General features: G+C 38.6%; 1 pseudogene; it reads left to right on the top strand.

Moving 5' to 3' along the window:
* The first annotated feature begins 6,598 nt into the window (after positions 1-6,598).
* The window catches only part of LOC118929741 (transcription elongation factor A protein 1-like), a 37,401-nt pseudogene continuing 21,750 nt past the window's right edge, over positions 6,599-22,249 (top strand).

Consider the following 22,249-nt stretch of genomic DNA (forward strand, 5'->3'; position numbering starts at 1 on the left):
ATGGGGAGTTGCTCTTCCCTCCGCCTCCTCCTCACCTGGCCTCAGGCTGCCCTCCTACCTGTTTCAGTTGTCACCCATTCCTTGCACTCACTGCTCTCCTAAATGCAAGGCCTTTCTCTGTCCCTCTCTTCTGACCATCCCCACCTTTGCCGCTCTCCAAGTTTTTCCTTTGAAGCATTTTCTCCGAATGTGGAAAACAGACATAGAAGCATCCAGGGCCGGCTTCTCTGGGCTCCGATGACATCTGAGTGAAAGCACCTGCTGGGATGTGGGGTAAAAAGTTGCAACTTCCTCCATGCACTCATCACATTAGGGAAGAACCAGGGGCACCTTTGGAGTTTCAGTTCTTCCTTTAGGGAAAAATAACTTGGAAGAGTGTGGGAGAGTGAGGGAAGAGGCAGAGTAAACTCCCACCTCTGTAAGGGCCGTGTAGCATGCTGAGTCCTCCCAGGAAGGCCCTGCAGGCCCGACTCCTTGGGATCTTCCCATGGGATGGTGGTAGTGGAGGGTGTTGCTCTTGACTAGGGCTGCAGGTGCTGCTAGGGACACACCAGGTTGTGTAGAATCCGGATCAGGAGCCATGGGAAAATCTGTGGTGTCAGGGTGGGTGGGGGAGGGGTCCCAGCGAACACAGCACATTTCCTCGCAGCGCCACAGCAGGTACTGGTCTAGAAGTGTGGTTCCTCATGTAGCACTTGTGACTAAAGAGCTGATAAGCACAGACTGGTGGGGAGGTACTTGAGGAGTCCAGGTGTGATAGATAGTCGCTGATGGACATACAATATGTCTTTTGTGACTGGCTTCTTTCACTTGGTGTTTCCAGGATTCATCCCCATTAAAGCATGTCAGTACCTCATTCCTTTGCATTACTGAATAGTACTCCATTGTACTGATGGATATACATTTTGTTTATTCACTCATTCAGTGGACATTTTGGGCTGTTGCCACTTTTTTACCTATTATGAATAGTTATGCTAAGAACATTCCTGTGCAACACTCAGTATGAACATATGTTTTTATTTCTCTTGGGTATATACCGAAGAGGCAGAATTGCTGGGTCTTAGGATAACTTAACCTTTTGAGGAACTTCCTGACTTTTCCAAAGTTGCTGCATAGTTTTACATTGTCATCAAGTGTGAGAATTTCCAATTTCCAGTTTTACCACATCTTAATCAACACTTGTTACATCTTTTCGATTATAGCCATTGTTGTGTATGTGAAGTGATATCTCATTGTGCTTTTAATTTGTATTTCTCTGATGACTAATGATGATGAACATATTTCATTGCTTGTTGGCCATTTGTATATCTTTGGAGAAATATCTGTTCAGATTCTTTGCCCATTTGTAAACTGAGTAATTTTATTAGTGAGTTGTAAGAAATCTTCATATTCTGCATACTAGACCCTTATCAGAGATGAGATTTGCATGTATCATCTTTCATTCTGTGGGTTGTCTTTTTACTCTCTTGACAGTGTCTTTTGATGTGCAAAAGCTTTTAATTTTGATGAAGTTTAATTTATATCTTTTCTTTTGTCACCTGTACTTCACATTTAGAATAACTACAAATTTGAGGTGATGTAGTAAAATTATAATTCACAGTTTAAGTGATGTTGCTGAGCTGTAACTCAAATTCTTATAGTGTTTTCCTTTTTAAAAATACATCTTTATTTTTAAACCTCTAAATCTAATAATTCTTACTCAGAAGCATTTAAGTTGACTGAACATCAATAATGCACACTTAAAATGCTGGTTTATGGCTCTTTGAAAATATTGTTATGATAGAAATGGATAATTGTTTTTATATCTTTGTATCCCTTATCCACCATCTCCTATGTGTCAGGCACTCTATTTTTTTTAATTTTTTATTTTTTTTATTTTGTTATCATTAATCTACAATTGTATGAAGAACATTATGTTTACTAGGGTCCCCCCTTCATCAAGTCCCCCCAACAAATTCCATTACAGTCACTGTCCATCATCATAGTAAGATGTTGTAGAATCACTACTTGTCTTCTCTGTGTTGCACATCCCTCCCCATTCCTCCCCCACACATTATACATGCTAATCATAATACCCCCTTTCTTCTTCCCCACCCTTATCCCACCCTTCCCTCCCATTTCTCCCCAGTCCCTTTCCCTGTGGTAACTGTTAGTCCATTCCTGGGTTCTGTGCTTCTGCTGCTGTTTTGCTCCTTCAGTTTTTCTTTGTTCTTATACTCCACATATGAGTGAAATCATTTGGTATTTGTCTTTCTCCGTTTGGCTTATTTCACTGAGCATAATACCCTCTAGCTCCATCCATGTTGTTGCAAATGGTAGGATTTGTTTTCTGCTTATGGCTGAATAATATTCCATTGTGTATATGTACCACATCTTCTTCATCCATTCATCTACTGATGGACACTTAGGTTGCTTCCATTTCTTGCCTATTGTAGATAGTGCTGTGATAAACATAGGGGTGCGTCTGTCTTTTTCAAACTGGGCTGCTGCATTCCTAGGGTAAATTCCTAGAAGAGGAATTCTTGGCTCAAATGGTAAGTCTATTTTGAGCCTTTGGAGGAACCTCCATGCTGCTTTCCACAATGGTTGAACTAATTTACATTCCCACCAGCAGTGTAGGAGGGTTCCCCTTTTTCCTCAACCTCGCCAACATTTGTTTTTGTTTGTCTTTTGGATGGTAGCCATCCTTACTGGTGTGAGGTGATATCTCATGGTGTGGTTTTAATTTGCATTTCTCTGATAACTAGCGATGTGGAACATCTTTCCATGTGTCTGTTGGCTATCTGAATTTCTTCCTTGGAGAACTGTCTGCTCATCTCTGACCATTTTTTAATTGAATTATTTGTTTTTTGTTTGTTGAGGTGTGTGAGCTCTTTATATATTTTGGATGTCAAGCCTTTATTGGATCTGTCATTTACAAATATATTCTCCCATACTGTAGGGTACCTTTTTGTTCTATTGATGGTGTCCTTTGCTGTACAGAAGATTTTCAGCTTGATGTAGTCCCACTTGTTCATTTTTGCTTTTGTTTTCCTTGCCCAGGGAGATATGTTCATGAAGAAGTCACTCACGTTTATGTCCAAGATATTTTTGCCTGTTTTTTTCTAAGAGTTCTATGGTTTCATGACTTACATTCAGGTCTTTGATCCATTTCAAATTTACTCTTGTGTATGGGGTTAGACAGTGATCCAGTTCCATTCTCTTACATGTAGCTGTCCAGTTTTGCCAGCACCATCTGTTGAAGAGACTGTCATTTCCCCATTGTATGTCCATGGCTCCTTTATCATATATTAATTGACCATATATGTTTGGGTTAATGTTTGGAGTCTTTATTCTGTTCCACTGGTCTGTGGCTCTGTTCTTGTGCCAGTACCAAATTGTCTTGATTACTATGGCTTTGTAGTAGAGCTTGAAGTTGGGGAGCGAGATCCCCCCCACTTTATTCTTCCTTCTCAGGATTCCTTTGTCTATTCAGGTTCTTTGGTGTTTCCATATGAATTTTTGAACTATTTGTTCCAGTTCGTTGAAGAATGCTGTTGGTAATTTGATAGGGATTGCATAAAATCTATATATTGCTTTGAGCAGGATGGCCATTTTGACGATATTAATTCTTCTTAGACAAGAGTATGGGATGAGTTTCCATTTGTTAGAGTCCTCTTTAATTTCTCTTAAGAGTGTCTTATAGTTTTCAGGGTATAGGTCTTTCACTTCTTTGGTTAGGTTTATTTCTAGGTATTTTATTCTTTTTGATGCTATTGTGAATGGAATTGTTTCCCTAATTTCTCTTTCTATTGGTTCATTGTTAGTGTATAGGAAAGCCACAGATTTCTGTGTGTTAATTTTGTATCCTGCAACTTTGCTGTATTCTGATATCAGTTCTAGTAGTTTTGGCGTGGAGTCTTTAGGGTTTTTTTTATGTACAATATCATGTCATCTGCAAATAGTGACAGTTTAACTTCTTCTTTACCAATCTGGATTCCTTGTATTTCTTTGTTTTGTCTAATTGCCTTGGCTAGGACCTCCAGTAATATGTTAAATAACAGTGGGTAGAGTGGGCATCCCTGTCTTGTTCCCAATCTCAGAGGAAAACTTTCAGCTTCTCACTGTTCACTATGATGTTAGCTGTGGGTTTATCATAAATGGCCTTTATTATGTTGAGGTACTTGCCCTCTATACCTATTTTGCTGAGAGTTTTTATCATGAATGGATGTTGAATTTTGTCGAATGCTTTATCAGCATCTGTGGAGATGATCATGTGGTTTTTGTCTTTCTTTCCTGGAAGTGTGATTCTTTTTCTTTCCTTCTGATTGATCCTAATAGGTCAGAAATGGATCAGAAAGTCCTTGGAAACATTGATAGAAGAAAAATGTCCATGGAGACATTGATAGAAGAAAATTGTCCATGGTAGATTTGAGATATAGGTCTATAACCTCCTCATCAAAAGCTTTACAGAGTCTGATATATTTAAGAATTCCAAATTTTTTGTATTTTATAAAAATTATATGCTATATGACCAATGTATTACATAACATACTCAGTGAGAACTAGGCAGTTCCCAATAATCAGACATTAACATTTCTGTAGTGAAATGCAGTACTCTCATATTACATGGGAGAAATTGAACATAAACGGCTTTACATCTGTTGAGATTAGGTGCTGCTGCCAAATGAGTTTATTGAAAATCTGTGAGAAATCTTATAGTTTTCAAAGGTTTCTGTTTTAGGGATTTGCAGATAAGGGATTGAAGACCTCATTTGGTCACAAAGATGCCATGTCTTTAGAAATTTTTTATTAATAGTAAATTAGAAGTCAAATGTTTTTCTTCTCAAACATAGTGTTCCACTCTTTTGGGTTGTCTCTAAATAAAAAGAATTTATAGACTTTTAGGATCAGAAGGGATCTTTAAGCAGCAAGTCACTAAAAAGCTTCATCACAACCTGTTACATAATTTCTGTTGAACTTGTGAGGTACTGGGTTAAATTAAAATGATGTATCTGTTTGTTGCCAGAAGAAAAGTTGATACTTATTTATTCTCCACAGCCATGTCTATTGTCTGTCAACTTTAAATGGAAAAATTATATGACTGGAAGCCTTTACTTGATTTTACATTTAAGAAATACAATGATACCATGAGATTCCATGCATGTTCCTTCCTTTGTGGTGCATAATAAGGGACATGCTCTGGGGCTATTTTTGTGGGGTATGCTGTGTTTCATTGATTTCATATGTCAACATTTTGGAAATCAGAATGAGTTATGCATATTGTTGGCCAGATGGCCGTTGGGAATGTTCTTTGATAGACAGAATGTCAGACCCACCCTCAACATTTGCATAATGGGTATCAGCAACTTGGAATAAAATCTGAGAGACGTTAGTGAAGTGCGCTTTGAACCTTGAGGAAGTGCAGTGGAAGTGAAAAAAACTCCTAGCTTTCTGTACTGCAGAGCCAACTAGAGCTAATGGCTTTTTAGCTGTTTTGTGAATTCTGTTATGAGGCACTGCATTACTAATGTTTCTGATACAACTTTTTGTGGGATGAATACATGTTTGTTTATTGACTCTAAGTCAGTAAATGATTTATAAACACTGGACTCTGGATGCAAAGTAGTTTTAGATATACCTTAATCAATTTGGTTTGCTTATATTTTTCTTTTTATATATGTAAAAGGTGATACTATGATAAAAATTTCCAAAGTCTAAAAGAATTACAGAGGCAAACAATGATAATAAAAGACTGTCATAGTTTAATAGTTTTTTCTTTATTAGTGGTATAGAATAATATGGCCAAATATAGTATATTAAGTGTATATATTAGACTAAATAATATGATTGATTAGGTGAATGTATTAGATTAGATAAAATATGATAGTTTAAATGAGTATCAAATTGGAATATTTAGCCACAAGCTGTAGGTGGTGCTGTTGCTTCTCATCTAAGTTCATTCCTCTTAACTTTAGGTGATTAATGGAATTCTTCCATGAGTCTTTGTTCTGTCTTCATTTACATGGGAGCCTTTGATTCTAGATGGACACTGGCAATGGATAGGCCTGTGAGCTTAACAGATTTTAATTCTGAATTCGCTTTCAGAATTTGCTTTTTTACTGCTTTGCAGGAACTGGTAGCAGCACTTTTCTTGGGGCAGACAAACGAGATACAGGAACCCCAAGAATCCTAGTAAAGAGATGCGCGCTCCCACTGTCCTGTGTGTGAGAGCACTGGAGGTGCTGCAGCATCTTCCGGCCCACTCCCACTTCCTCAGGGTCGGCTCCTTCATCAGGCTCTGTTCTTGGAGATTTGGGGTGTGTTACACCACCACAGTAAGAAATTTCTGATGCATATAAACAACTATTGAAAATAAACTTTTACAAGACAATACTTGGTTAAGTGCTGGTCATAAATAGTAGATGGATTTTATTATCTAAGTTGCAGCCTTTGTTTGGAAAACACTGCCTTCTTCCCTCCTCTCTCTCCAATTTATGTATCTGTAAATCTTTACATATCTGCCATTCTCATACGAACAATGAGTTATAGTGAGTTGTGGCTAAGAAAACAGAAATTTAAATCATTAGTCCTTGCTTTACTATCTAGGAAATTCAATATGAATTTTATTTTGAAGGCTGGGGCATTGGATTTGCTGAAAGAGCTTAAGAATGTTCCCATGACTTTGGAATTACTACAGGTATGTGCTCATATGTCACAGTGTTTGAATAGGTAATTGTCATAAAAATACTGAAACACCTTCAATACCAATATGTTTTTTGTATTGTCTTGTTATGGTGTAAATCATTATTAACTGATATTTTTTTAAAGATGGTAACATAAATCAATAATAAGTTACCATATAGAAAAGTGTTTCTTAAGAATAATAAAACCTGAATCAGAAAGGTTGGCAATGAGAGTGAAATCTCTATTTCGCTCTGTGGACTCTTGGCCCTGATTTGATCTCCTGAGATTTCACTTGCTTGGTCTGTCATGGATAGCTGCTGACGAGTGAAGTTAGCTTCAGGGTCATGAGGATGGTAGAGTATTTCTTCTCTCCTTCCTGGCCAACTGTGTACACAATCACATATCTAGTAGACATATTGATTCATTACTCAAGTCTTATTTTAATGTTCCATCAAGACTAAAATACAAAAATAAGTTTTAATTTAAAAATGTTGAAAAGGAAAGTAAATAGCAACATGAATCTGGCTAATCTACTAAAATTCCTTATTATCCCTGTGCCACCTTTGATATTTCTGTTCCAGTAAGTCAGAATTTAGGGAAGGGTGTTTGGGAGTGTGTACATGTTTGGGAAACAATCACATATTTATTTTCACTAACATCTAACTGGAATTGAGCGTTTCTTGCATTTTGAAAGTAATAAACCACATTTGTATTAGCAATATTTATAACTGTAACTTGAAGAAATCACAGCTATCTTAACTTAGTATTACAGGTGTAGATTTTTGACATCCTTGTATAATTGATATACAATATTATATCAGGTGTACAACGTAGTGATTTGGTGTTTGTATATGATGACTGAGTAAACCTAGTTACCATGTTACCATATGAAGTTACTGCAATATCACTGACTGTATTCCCTATGTTGTACTTTATATCTCCATGACTTATTTATTTATAATAAAACTGGAAGTTTGTTCCTCTCTATCCCCTTTACTTATTTTGCCCATCCCCCCAACTACCCTCCCCTCTGGCAACTACCAGTTTGTTCTGTGTACTTATGAGTCTATTTCTATTTTGTTTGTTTGTTTGTTTTGGTTTTTAGATTTTACATATAAGTGATGTAGGACCCAAGAAAGAGAAAGGAAGCAAGTCATTAAATCCTGTCTTCTCAGTTCAGATATCCTGTCCAAGGATCAGCAGTTTCTTTGGCAAATGAGCTTTGGGAATAAACTTGCCTTTCAGCAGTACCTTACCACATAGGTGTGGCCTTGTCCTAGCAGGCCTTTGTGGGGATAACCAGACTGAAAACAACATAGTAATCCCAGTATTTGTTTGGAGAAATGGGTAGCATTATAGAGGGTGTGGAGTTTGGTAGGGTCATCGTTTATAATGTACCTTTGATTTTTTCATATGCTTCCTACCTTGGAAAGTATATATTTACATAACAAATATTTCAGTTTTTATTAGGGTTAGAAATTGTGTTGAAGTTACAAAGATGAATGAGATATGGTCTTTTTCCTTCTTTGAACTTAAAGTCTAGTAGAGGAAAACTGATATGTAAGATACAGTTACCCAGATAGAAATCTATATAGGATTCATTTGTTGGAGGTAGGTCAGGAAGAAGCACAAAGAGGTTTACTCCTTAATCTGATTACTTAATTTGGGAGGCTCAGGAAAGCCTTTATGTAGGCAGTAACCTATAAACTGAGTCTTAAAATATGAATAGATTGTCCGTAGGCAGACAGGACTGGGAAGGGTATTCCAGCAGTACGAAATGTGAAGTTGAGGTAAAGGAAGGCAGGTCAGATACAGGGCTGAAGACTTAGGCAGGCGTGCAGAGTCCCGTGGAAAGGTATGGGGCAAGAGAGTACATGACCAGATTTGCAGGGTGGAAGAAGCAGGCCGACTTAATGAGTAATACAGGTACTCAGGGAAGCAGTGATGAGTACTTGCACTAAGGTAGTAGCGATGAAGGTGAAGAGAAGGGGTACCTGCTACTGACGGAAAACTACGGGAATTGGTAGCTGTCTGGATGGGGGTGAAGAAGGAGGGATTTAGGATGACTGAGATTTTTGCCATGGTGACTGGGTAGGTGGTAGACTGAATAGTACAGCCAGATTCCAGAAAGATTACATGGTTAGGATTGGGATAAGAAGGAAATAAACGTGGAGGGATGAAGAGATAAAGGATAGTTTCAGATACATTGGGTTTGAGTTGCCTGTTAAACAAATAGGTATAGATGTCTGAGAGGTAGTTGGTATATATTCTAGAACAGTGCTCTCAAAAAGATCTTCCTGCAATGATGGAAATATTATATATCTGTGTTGTCTAATATGGTAGCTGCTAACCACATGAGGCTATTAAACACTGGAACTCTGACTAGAGAACTGAATTTTAAATTTTATTTAATTTTAATAAATTTTAATTTAAATTAGAAGTTGATTTAAGTGTGTAAAAAGGCTCTAGAATGTAGGAGGAAGGACAGGTTTAGGAAACAGTAGGAAGCTAATTGGCCTAGTGGTAGATTAGAACCTCCAGGAAGAAGAGTAAACAGTGTTAGGATGTAACAGATTGGTTAAATCACACGGGAACTAGAGTCCATTGGAGTTCCAGTTAGACTGCTGGAAACTTTCAGTAGAGTGATAGAGTAGAAGGCTAGTTAGTATGGATTGGAAATGAGAAATTAAACAGGAAGACAAAATACTATAATAGATTTGGCTAGTTTTATAAATTTTTATATACAGTTGAATATTCATTCAGTAGTTGGTACAAGCCTGCCGTGTACTAGATATTATTCTACATGCTGAATATAGTCCAATTCCCTGGCGTCACAGAACTCAGGGTGAAAGTAAGTAAACATAGTTAAATAGGGCTGTATCTTTTTTCTTTTTTTTGACAGCTTTAATGAGATAAAATCCACATATCATGCAATTCACTCATTTAAATTGTACAATTCAATAGTTTTTAGTATATTCAAAGAATTCTGCTACCAGTCAATTATAGAACATTTTATCACCTCAAAAAGAGATCACATACCTTTTTAGCAGTCATTCCCTATTTCTCTCCAGTTGCACCAGCCTCCCCTTCTTCTGCCCTAGGCAACTGCTGATAAGTCTACTTTTTATCTATAAATTTACCTCTTCTGGAGATTTCATATAAATGAAAACATACAATATGTAATCTTTTTTGTCTGGCTTCTTACACTTAGCATAGTCTTTTTAAGGTCCCTCCATATTGTAGCATGTGTCAGTACTCCATTTATGGCTGAATAATATTCCATTGTATGGGTAGACTGTATTTTATTTGTCAGTTGATGGACATTTGGATTGTTCCCACTTGTTTGGGTGGTATGATTCATGCTACTGTGCACATTATGTACTAGTTTGTGTGTGAAAATTTTATTGTTTTTCTTGGGTAGATACCTAAAATAGTGGAAATGCTAAGTCATCTGGTAACTTTATGTTGAACATTTTGAAGACCTGTCAGACTGTTTTTCCAAGTGGTTATACCACTTTACATTCCAAGCAGCACAGCAAGTAAGTGCATTACCCATCTTTCCAGGGTATTGTCTTTCTCATTGTATACCTGGTGTTCTGTAGAAACCAGGTAGCCAACCACAGGCAAAGGCACAAATTTCTGTGTCTAGAATTTGTGATGTATAGTTTATCTCAAAAACTTTCATAGGTCCTGCAGTCAAGAAGCCTATTTAACTCTATGATTCCTAATATTATTTGAGCATAAAACAATTTTTTAAGCCTGTTATATCCTGCAAATCATTGTCTGCCAGTTTTAGGAAAAATCCAGAGTCTAGGGAATTCTTAGAGACAAATCTAGACTTGGTTATACAAGTAAAATAGCTTCCAAATCCTTTCCTGTCTTCTTTCTTCTATTCTTCCCAAAATACTTCCTAAAAGGAGAAAAAAAGCTTACTCAAATCATTGTTACTGTATCTCAGCAATCTCATTTCTTACTATTCTTGACTGGACAGTCTCTTCCTTAGATAAATGAGTTTATTACAGATTTCTGTATTTTCCATAAGGGTTTTCTTAGGTTTTAAGCAGAAACTCATGGACTTTATAGTGATTAAAACATCCTATGATAATTAAGGAGCAGTTAGTCACCTTACACAATTTGTGCATAATCTCCTTAAAACTTTGCTTGTTTCTGACCACCTCCTAAAATTCAGTTTCCTTTGCCAATCTGTGTCAGTCCCAAGTTTCAGAACTTCATTAGTACCTCAGGTTATTTTCTTCATTCACTCAAAAAGTAGGTTTTCTAGGTGGTGTGGTGGGGTTGAGGATGGTCAAGAGGAAGAGCCGGGAATGGGTGCTGGAGAGGAAGAACACTCAGGCTTCAGGGTCAGCAAGTGAGCCCTGACACTCGGTGTGGCTGCCGCAAAGACATCCCCTGCTTCCGAGCCACCAGCTGCATCCAGTGGAGCAGGTCCAGGCCACACAGTTGTGAGCTGGACCATTCAGCCCAGGCTCTCGATTCTGTAAAGTTTTCCATATTGAAGTACCTGCTTCATTAGCTGGCAAAATGGTGTTTTCTGAAAAGTTCTAAAAGTATTTTCTTTACTAAAAAAGTTGTGAGAGGACTAGGGAGAGGAGCCAAGATGGTAGCATGAATAGGGAAGCGGAAATCTCTTTCCAAAACCATATATATTTTTGAAAATACAACAAATACAACTATTCCTAACAGAGAGACCAGAAGATACAGTACAGCAGCCAGGCAACATATACATCTGTGAGAACTCAGCACTTCACGAAGGGGTTAAGATACAAGCCGCGACCCGGTGGGTCCCAAGTGCTCCCCGCACCCCAGCTCTCTGGCAGGAGGAAAGGACTCAAAGTGGGGAGGGAGTGGAAGCCCAGGACTGCTAAATACCAGACATAGTCACCTGCACCACAAGCGCAGACCCACAGTGCATGGTGTGTTGGATATTAGGGAAACAGAACAGTAAAATCTGCGAGCAGGTCCCCACAGCTGGTGCCCCTGGGAAAAAGGAAAAATGAGTGCTTTTTGAAAGTCTTAAAGGGACACGGGCCTCACAGCTGGATGGAAGCATCCCGGCACACTCAGCTGAAGAGCTGGGAATCCCAGGGAACTCTGGATGCCCTAACCCTCTGGAAGGCACCACACCTCTGAGGACCCTCATGGAGATAAACAGCCTCCCATCCATTCCCCCTCTGGTGGCACCCCGCCATGGTAGGGGAGCAGCCTGAGAATGGCGGTGCCCACAGCAACCACCCAGAGCCTCCTCCACAGCCACCTGGGCCAGACTCAGAGGCCCTGTCAGCAAGCAGCAACCCAGCACAAGCCGCTGGGGGTCTCCTTTCTCATGGGAAAGGAAGGTGACTAGCAAGCAAGAAGGGACTTTGTTCTCCCAGCTGACACAAGTGCCAACTGCCCATGACTACATTTATCACCATGAAAAGGTAGAAGAATTTTATCCAGACGGGAATCACACAGACAACTCCTGAGAAGAAGCCTGGGGAGATACATATAACCAATCTTCCTGAAAAAGAATTCAACACAAAAGTCATAACCATGCTGATGGAGATGCAGAGAAATATGCAAAACCTAACAGATAAAGTAGGGAGGTAAAATACAGGAATAAAACAATCTCTGGAAGGACTTAAGAGCAGGCTGGATGAGGTGCAAGAGGCCATTGATGGAAAACAAATCAGACAAGAGGAACACAGAGAAGCTGAGGCAGAGAGAGATAAAAGGATCTCCAGGAATGAAAGAATATTAAGAGAACTGTGTGACCAATCCAAACAGAACAATATACTCATTATAGAGGTACCAGAAGAATAAGAGAGAGAAAAAGGGGTAGAAACTGTATTTGAAGAAATAATTGCTGAAAACTTCCCCAAACTGGGGGAGGAAATAGTCTCTCAGACCATGGAAGCCCACAGAACTCCCAACAGAAGGGACTCAAGGAGGACAACACTAAAACACATAATAATTAAAATGTCAAAGATCAAGGACAAGGACAGAGTATTAAAGGCAGCCAGAGAGAGAAACAAGGTCACCTACAAAGGAAAACCCATCAGGCTATCATCAGACTTCTCAACAGAAACCCTAGAGGCCAGAAGAGAAGGGCATGATATATTCAAAGCAATGAAACAGAAGACCTAGAACCAAGGATACTGTATCCAGCATGATTATCATTTAAACATGAAGGAGGGATTAAACAATTCCCAGACAAGCAAAAGTTGAGGGAATTTGCCTGCCACAAACCACCTCTACAGAGTATTTTAGAGGGAATGCTCTAGATGGGAGCACTCTTAAAAAGAGCACAGAACAAAACACTCAACATATGAAGAATGGAGGAGGAGGAGTAAAAAGGGAAAGAAATAAACATCAGACTGTGTTTATAATAGCTTAATAAGTGAGTTAAGTAAGACAGTAAGGTAGCAAAGAAGCTAACCTTGAACCTTTGGTAACGATGCATCTAAAGCCTGCAATGGCAATAAGTACATATTTTTCAATAATCACCCTAAATGTAAATGGACTGAATGCACCAATCAAAAGACACAGAGTAATAGAATGGATAAAAAAGCAAGACCCATCTATATGCTGCTTACAATAGACTCACCTCAAACCCAAAGACATGCACAGATTAAAAGTCAAGGGATGGAAAAAGATATTCCATGCAAACAACAGAGAGAAAAAGCAGGTGCTGCAATACTAGTATCAGACAAAATAGACTTCAAAACAAAGAAAGTAACAAGGGATAAAGAAGGACACTACATAATGATAAAGGACTCAGTCCAACAAGACGAGTTAACCATTATAAACATATATGCACCCAATAAAGGAGCACCAATATATGTGAAACAAACACTAACCGAATTAAACGAGGAAATAGAATGCAATGCATTCATTTTGGTAGACTTTAACACACCGCTTACTCCAAAGGACAGATCCATCAGAGAGAAAATGAATAAGGACACAGAGGCACTGAACAACACTCTAGAACAGATGGACCTAATAGACATTTATAGAACTCTACATCCAAAAGCAACAGGATACACATTCTTCTCAAATGCACATGGAACATTCTTCAGAATAGACCACTTACTAGGCCACAAAAAGAGCCACAGTAAATTCAAAAAGATTGAAATCCTACCAACCAACTTTTCAGAACACAAAGGGATAAAACTAGAAATAAACTGTACAAAGAAAGCAAAAAGGCTCACAAACACATGGAGGCTTAAAAAAATGCTCCTAAATAATCAATGAATCAATGATCAAATTAAAATGGAGATCCAGCAATATATGGAAACAAATAACAACAACAAAACAAAACCCCAACTTCTGTGGGACGCAGCAAAAGCACTCTTAAGAGGAAAGTATATAGCAGTTCAGGCATATTTAAAGAAGGAAGAACAATCCCAAATGAATAGTCTAATGTCACAATTATAAAATTGGAAAAAGAAGAACAAATGAGGCCTAAGGTCAGCAGAAGGAGGGACATAATAAAGATCAGAGAAGAAATAAATAATATTGAGAAGAATAAAACAATAGAAAAGACCAATGAAACCAAGAGCTGGTTCTTGGAGAAAATAAACAAAATGGATAAGCCTCTAGCCAGACTTATTAAGAGAAAAAGAGAATCAACACACATCAACAGAATCAGTAACGAGAAAGGAAAAATCATGACAGACCCCACAGAAATACAAAGAATTATTAGAGAATACTATGAAAACCTATATGCTAACAAGCTGGAAAACCTAGGAGAAATGGACAACTTCCTAGAAAAATACAACCTTAAACCTGACTCAGAAAGAAACAGAAAATCTAAACAGACCAATTACTAGCAATGAAATTGAAGCGGTAATCAAAAAACTACCAAAGAACAAAACCCCCGGGCTAGATGGATTTACCTCAGAAGTTTATCAGATATACAGAGAAGACATAATACCCATTCGCCTTAAAGTTTTCCAAAAAATAGAAGAGGAGTGAATACTCCCAAACTCATTCTATGAAGCCAACATCATCCTAATACCAAAACCAGGCAAAGACCCCACCAAAAAAGAAAACTACAGACCAATATCCCTGATGAACATAGATGCAAAAATACTCAACAAAATATTAGCAAACTGAATTCAAAAATACACCAAAAGGATCATACACCATGACCAAGTGGAATTCCTCCCAGGGATGCAAGGATGGTACAACATTCGAAAATCCATCAACATCATCCACCATATCAACAAAAAGAAAGACAAAAACCACATGATCATCTCCATAGATGCTGAAAATCATTCGACAAAATTCAACATCCATTAACGATAAAATCTCTCAACAAAATGGGCATAGAGAGCAAGTACCTCAACATAATAAACGCCATATATGATAAACCCACAGCTAACATCATACTGAACAGCGAGAGGCTGAAAGCTTTTCCTCTGAGATCGGGAATAAGACAGGGATGCCCACTCTCCTCACTGTTATTCAACGTAGTACTGGAGGACCTAGACACAGAAATTAGACAAAACAAAAAAATACAAGGAATCCAGATTGGTAAAGAAGAAGTCAAACTGTCAACTATATGCCGATGACATGATATTGCACATAAAAAACCCTAAAGACTCCACTCCAAAACTACTAGAACTAATATCAGAATTCAGCAAAGCTGCAGGATACAAAATTAACACACAGAAATCTGTGGCTTTCCTATACACTAACAATGAACTAATAGAAAGAGAAATCAGGAAAACAATTCCATTCACAATGGCATCAAAAAGAATAAACTACCTAGGAATAAACCTAACCAAGGAAGTGAAAGACCTATACCCTGAAAACTATAAGACACTCTTAAGAGAAATTAAAGGGGACACTAACAAATGGAAACTCATCCGATGCTCCTGGCTAGGAAGAATTAATATTGTCAAAATGGCCATCCTGCCCAATGCAATATACAGAATTGATGCAATCCCTATCAAATTACCAACAGCATTCTTCTATGAACTGGAACAAATAGTTCAAAAATTCATATAGAAACACCAAAGACCCCGAATAGCCAAAGCAATCCTGAGAAAGAAGAATAAAGTGGGGGGATCTCACTCCCCAACTTCAAGCTCTACTGCAAAGCCACAGTAGTCAAGACAATTTGGTACTGGCACAAGAATAGAGCCACAAACCAGCGGAACAGAATAAAGACTCCAAACATTTACCCAAACACATACGGCCAATTAATATATGATAAAGGAGCCATGGACATACAATGGGGAAATGACAGTCTCTTCAACAGATGGTGCTGGCAAAACCGAACAGCTACATGTAAGAGAATGAAACTGGATCACTGTCAACCCTATACACAAAAGTAAATTCGAAATGGATCAAAGACCTGAATGTAAGTCATGAGACCATAAAACTCTTAGAAAAAAACATAGGCAAAATTGTCTTGGACATAAACATGTGTGACTTCTTCATGAATATACCTCCCCGGGCAGGGGTAACAAAAGCAAAAATGAACAAGTGGGACTATATCAAGCTGAAAAACTTCTGTACAGCAAAGGACACCATCAATAGAACAAAAAGGTACCCTACAGTATGGGAGAATATATTCATAAATGACAGATCCGATAAAGAGCTGACATCCAAAATATATAAAGAGCTCACACACCTCAACAAACAAAAGCAAATAATTCAATTAAAAAATGGTCAGAGGAGATGAGTAGATAGTTCTCCCAAAAAGAAATTCAGATGGCCAACAGACACATGAAAAGGTGCTCTGATAACATCGCTAGTTATCAGAGAAATGCAAATTAAAACCACAATGAGATATCACCTCACACCAGTAAGGATGGCCACCATCCAAAAGACAAACAACAACAAATGTTGGCAAGGTTGTGGAGAAAGGGGAACCCTCCTACACTGCCGGTGGGAATGTAAATTAGTTCAACCATTGTGGAAAGCAGTATGGAGGTTCCTCAAAAAGCTCAAAATAGAAATTCCATTTGACCCAGGAACTGCACTTCTAGGAATTTGCCCTAAGAATACAGCAGCCCAGTTTGAAAAAGACAGATGCACCCCTATGTTTATCGCAGCACTATTTACAATAGCTGAGAAATGGAAGCAACCTAAGTGTCCATCAGTTGATGCATGGATAAAGAAGATGTGGTACATATACACAATGGAACATTATTCAGCCATAAGAAGATAACAAATGCTACCATTTGCAACAACATGGATGGAGCTAGAGGGTATATGCTCAGTGAAATAATCCAGGCAGAGAAAGACAAGTACCAAATGATTTCACCCATCTTTGTTGAGTATAAGAACAAAGAAAAAACTGAAGGAACAAAGCAGCAGCAGAATCACAGAACCCAAGAATGGACTAACAGTTACCAAAGGGAAAGGTACTGGGGAGGATGGGTGGGAAGGGAGGGATAAGGGGATGGGGAGAAAAGAACGGGGGTATTACAAGTAGCATGTATAATGTGTGGGGGAGGAATGGGGAGGGCTGTGCAACACAGAGAAGACAAGTAGTGATTCTACAGCATCTTACTGTGCTGATGGACAGTGACTGTAATGGGGTATGTGGCGGGAACTTGGTGACGGAGGGAGTCTAGTAAACATAATGTTCCTCATGTAATTGTAGACTAATGATACCAAAATAAGAAAAGGTGACTGAAAAAAAAAAAAAAATATATATATATATATATATATATATATATAGTGAGAGCATCTCACTTTCTAGGAGCAATGGATCACTTTCTGTGGAGGGAGAAAAAGCAAAAATCATTAATGCCATCATTTTGGAGATTTTAGAAGGTGGAGTCCCCTTGTTTTTCTGCTGTAGAACTTTATAAGACTTTCCAGCCAAACCCATATTCTAATTCTTGAACAAAACTTCTGTCCAGAATCTCTGTTGAGAGGGTTTGAATAATTTAGAAGATTACCTTACATACCCATTTATTTTTCTGCCTTTAAGTTTACAGCAGGGGTTCCCTTCTTTTATCTCAACATTCACAATTCCTTTTGTTGTTTTTTTCTTTCAGTGACCATATGTTTTGAAAAATTTTCTATTAACAACCTGAAGTTAACTAAATATTTTACCATTTTTTATCATCCATAACTGGCCTGTTGCAGCATTTTTTTTTAGCACAATTTGAAAACCATTGATGTGCTGACAAGAGCATGGATTTTGGAGGTGAACAGACCTGGATTAAAATCCCAGCTTTGCCAATTAGTAATGATCTAAATGGTGGGCACATTATTTATTAGTACTTCCAATCTCTTCATCTTTTCAAATAAAACAGGCATAACAATGTTCACTCTGAAGTGTTGTTAGGAAGATTAATGAATATGGATGCTCCCAGTGTGATCCTGGGCACATATATTACCACATGTTAAATTACCTGTATTCCAGGAAGTCCATTGTAATAATCTGTGAGTATATGCTGGTTTGGGGAAAAAATGCTTTTTAAGCCTCATAGATGGTAATATTTGAGTGGGCATCCTCATTACAAGTTGGTAGCAGCTGGTCTATGAGGTAATCTATGTAGAAGAATGTGTAAAGACATGTACATATATTAGCACTTCCTTTATACACACATTGCTTTAGCCTTCCTTCTTAATAAATGCACACCTTTTATATTTTATTCTTGCTTCTCTCCTGTGGAAGATTGATTTCATTTTTTTCGTTCTCCAGCCTTACTATAGTAACAAGTTAAATACTCGCAGATGTCAGTGATAAGAACCTGGATATGAGTCCATTGTTTGATCTGAAAATGTAGGTGTCTTTTAAGTCTATAATAGAGTGTTTTAAGAATTCAAATAATTAAGCATTTTTCTATTCTAAAATGGAGTAGGCATCTGAGAAGGTAGAAAATGACACAACAAATGGTCTGAAATAAAATTGCTTGTACAGATTTCTTTGTCATTGCTTTGCAGTCCATAAGAATTGGAATGTTAGTAAATGCTATTCACAAGCAGAGTACAGATGAAGAAGTTACATCTTTAGCAAAGTCTCTCATCAAGTCCTGGAAAAAGTTATTAGGTATAATTAATCTTCCCTAACATATATTTATAATGTTCTGGTGTTTTCAAACATTTATTTGTTGTGGGGTTTTTTTTCTTATGAATATAGAGGTACTGAAATCATTGCCTTATTATGAGTGAGGGATGTTAGTTTGACCTTGATGGTTTTTACTTGTTAAGCTAGTCAAATTTAGCTTTCATGTCTTCCAACACTTATAACTAGATTGCTTCTTTAAGTAAGAAGATAACTTTTTCCCAAGGGGAAGGTTGTCATAAATGTTTGAAAATGTCTTTGAAATAATTTTGTAACAGAGAACTTGCAAGAATAATAAACGTAACTCACATGTGTTCTTTTTCTAGATGACTAGTTTTTATCTTTGCCTTATGTGTTTTGTCATTCTTTGTCTTTTTCTCTATATGTGTATACTCACACATACACACAAATTCATTTTTCTGAACCATTTGTGAATAGGTTACATCTGTCATGCTTTACCTTTTAATACTTACTGTGTTTCCTTGGAAGAAGTTTATTTCCTTATGTAATCAGAATACAGGAAATTCAGGAAACAACATTGGTACAGTACTTTAATCTACAGGGCATGTTTCAGTTTTGCCAATTGTCCCAGTAATGTCCTCTGTAGCTTTTTTTTCTCTTCCAGATCAAGATCTAGTCTAAGGTCACATATCTAGTCTAGTCTGGAGTGGTTTTTGAGCCCTTTTACCTTATGACACCGACATTTTGAAGAATACAAGCACCCTTCCCCTTTTGTTTTAAATAGCATGTTCCTTATTTGGAGTTCATTTGCTATTTTCTCATGGTTAGTTCAGGTTGTGCACCCACAGTTGGGATACTATGTGTGTTTTTTGCTTCTCAGGGTATCACGTCCAGAGGCATCAATGATGCTAATTTTGAAAGTCCAGTCAAGGTATGCACTGTTTAGTTTATTATTTTTCCTCTTATATATAATAGGTGTTCCATGGGAGATACTTTAAGACTCTGAAACTGTCTTGCTTCTTATCAGACTTTGCCAAGTCTCCTAACCCCATTTAGTGTCCTCTGATTCTTGCTCAAGTCACTCTTCATAATGACAGTTGTAAAATTGTGATTTTCTAACTTGATTTCTTCAAAGTTTATGAGTCATCCTTGTAAGAAAAAAACCCTCTTTTACTTCCCAGTTATTTTACTATAATTAGTGTGGACACATGGATTCCTAGTCTATACCATGAATCACAATGCTGTTCTTATTTATTTTGATGTTTAATTGTCCCAAATTTGACTAGTGGGCACCCCTTCAAACTGGGTCCTGTGTCCCTTTGATTAGCCTCCTTTCGTTCTTGTTTTTTTTTTAGTTTCTTATATTCTGGCACCATAAAATGTATTGGTCTTGTCTGTCTTTCCTTCTCCAGCTCTGTAATCAGCCATTTCTATAATTGATTATTGGTCTTAATATGGATGAGAAAATAGGAAAAGTGAACCTTTTAAAATGTCAAGGAGAGAGGGGCGGAAGATGGCGGCGTGAGTAGAGCAGCGGAAATCTCCTCCCAAAACAACATATATCTATGAAAATATAACAAAGACAACCCTTCCTAGAATAAAGACCAGAGGACACAGGACAATATCCAGACCACATCCGCACCTGAGAGAACCCAGCGCCTCGCGAAGGGGGTAAGATACAAGCCCCGGCACCGCGGGAGCCGAGCGCCCCTCCCCCCAGCTCCCGGCGGGAGAAGAGCAGGCAGAGCGGGAGGGAGACGGAGCCCAGGGCTGCCGAACACCCAGCCCCCGCCATCCGGGCCAGAGTGCAGGGCGCTCGATACTAGGAAAACAGGGCAGCAAGAACAGTGAGCAGGCACTGGAGGCTGGGCGACATAGGACATAAGAAAAGCGCGCGACCATTTTTCTTTTTTGCTTTTTTGCTGTTTTGTTTTGGCGAGCGCGTTTTGGAAGTCTTAAAGGGATAGGGACCCCAATACTAGGGAAACAGGGCAGAAAGACCAGTGAGCAGAGGTCTGAGGCTGGCACCGGAGAATAAAGAAAAACGAACGAACACCTTTTTTTTTTTTTCTTTTTTTTTAATTAAAAAAATTTTTTTTTCTTTTTTTTTGGTGGGCATTGTTTTGTTTTGGCGGGTGCTTTTTGGAAGTCTTAAAGGGGCAGGGCGGGTCACTTAATCCAGAGGTAGGGAATCCTGGATCTCTGGGCACCCTAACCCCTGGGCTGCAGGGAGCAGGGAGGCCCCTTACGGAGATAAATAGCCTCCCAGCAGCTAATGCTCCAACTAGACTCCACCATTTTGGAGTAGCTGCCCGAGCTAGGCCACGCCCACAGCAACAGCGGAGATTAACTCCATAGCAGCCGGGCAGGAAGCAGAAACCCTGTCTGCGCGCAGCTGCGCAGCACAAGCCACTAGAGGTCGCTGTTCTCCCAGGAGAGGAGGGCCACAAACCAAGAAAGGAAGTCCTTCCAGCCGTCACTTGTCCCAGTTCTGCAGACTATTCCTATCACCATGAAAAGGCAAAGCTACAGGCAGACAAAGATCACAGAGACAACACCAGAGAGGGAGACAGACCTAACCAGTCTCCCTGAAAAAGAATTCAAAATAAGAATCATAAACATGCTGACAGAGATGCAGAGAAATACGCAAGAGAAATGGGATGAAGTCCGGAAGGAGATCACAGATGCCAGAAAGGAGATCGCAGAAATGAAACAAACTCTGGAAGGGTTTATAAGCAGAATGGATAGAATGCAAGAGGCCATTGATGGAATTGAAATCAGAGAACAGGAACGCATAGAAGCTGACATAGAGAGAGATAAAAGGATCTCCAGGAATGAAACAATATTAAGAGAACTCTGTGACCAATCCAAAAGGAACAATATCCGTATTATAGGGGTCCCAGAAGAAGAAGAGAGAGGAAAAGAGATGGAAAGTATCTTAGAAGAAATAATTGCTGAAAACTTCCCCACACTGGGGGAGGAAGTAATCGAACAGACCACGGAAATACACAGAACCCCCAACACAAAGGATCCAAGAAGGGCAACAACAAGACACATAATAATTAAAATGGCAAAGATCAAGGACAAGGAAAGAGTGTTAAAGGCAGCTAGAGAGAAAAAGGTCACCTATAAAGGGAAACCCATCAGGCTAACGTCAGATTTCTCAACAGAAACCCTACAGGCCAGAAGAGAATGGCATGATATATTTAATTCAATGAAACAGAAGGGCCTTGAACAAAGGATACTGTATCCAGCACGACTATCATTCAAATATCACGGTGGGATTAAACAATTCCCAGATAAACAAAAGCTGAGGGAATTTGCTTTCCACAAACCACCTCTACAGAACATCTTACAGGGACTGCTCTAGATGGGAGCACTCCTAGAAAGAGCACAGCACAAAACACCCAACATATGAAGAATCGAGGAGGAGGAACAAGAAGGGAGAGAAGAAAAGAATCTCCAGACAGTGTATATAACAGCTCAATAAGCGAGCTAAGTTAGGCAGTAAGATACTAAGGAGGCTAACCTTGAACCTTTGGTAACCACGAATTTAAAGCCTGCAATGGCAATAAGTACATATCT

Source organism: Manis pentadactyla, chromosome 3 (assembly GCF_030020395.1).
Source record: "Manis pentadactyla isolate mManPen7 chromosome 3, mManPen7.hap1, whole genome shotgun sequence".
Lineage (NCBI taxonomy): Eukaryota > Metazoa > Chordata > Mammalia > Pholidota > Manidae > Manis > Manis pentadactyla.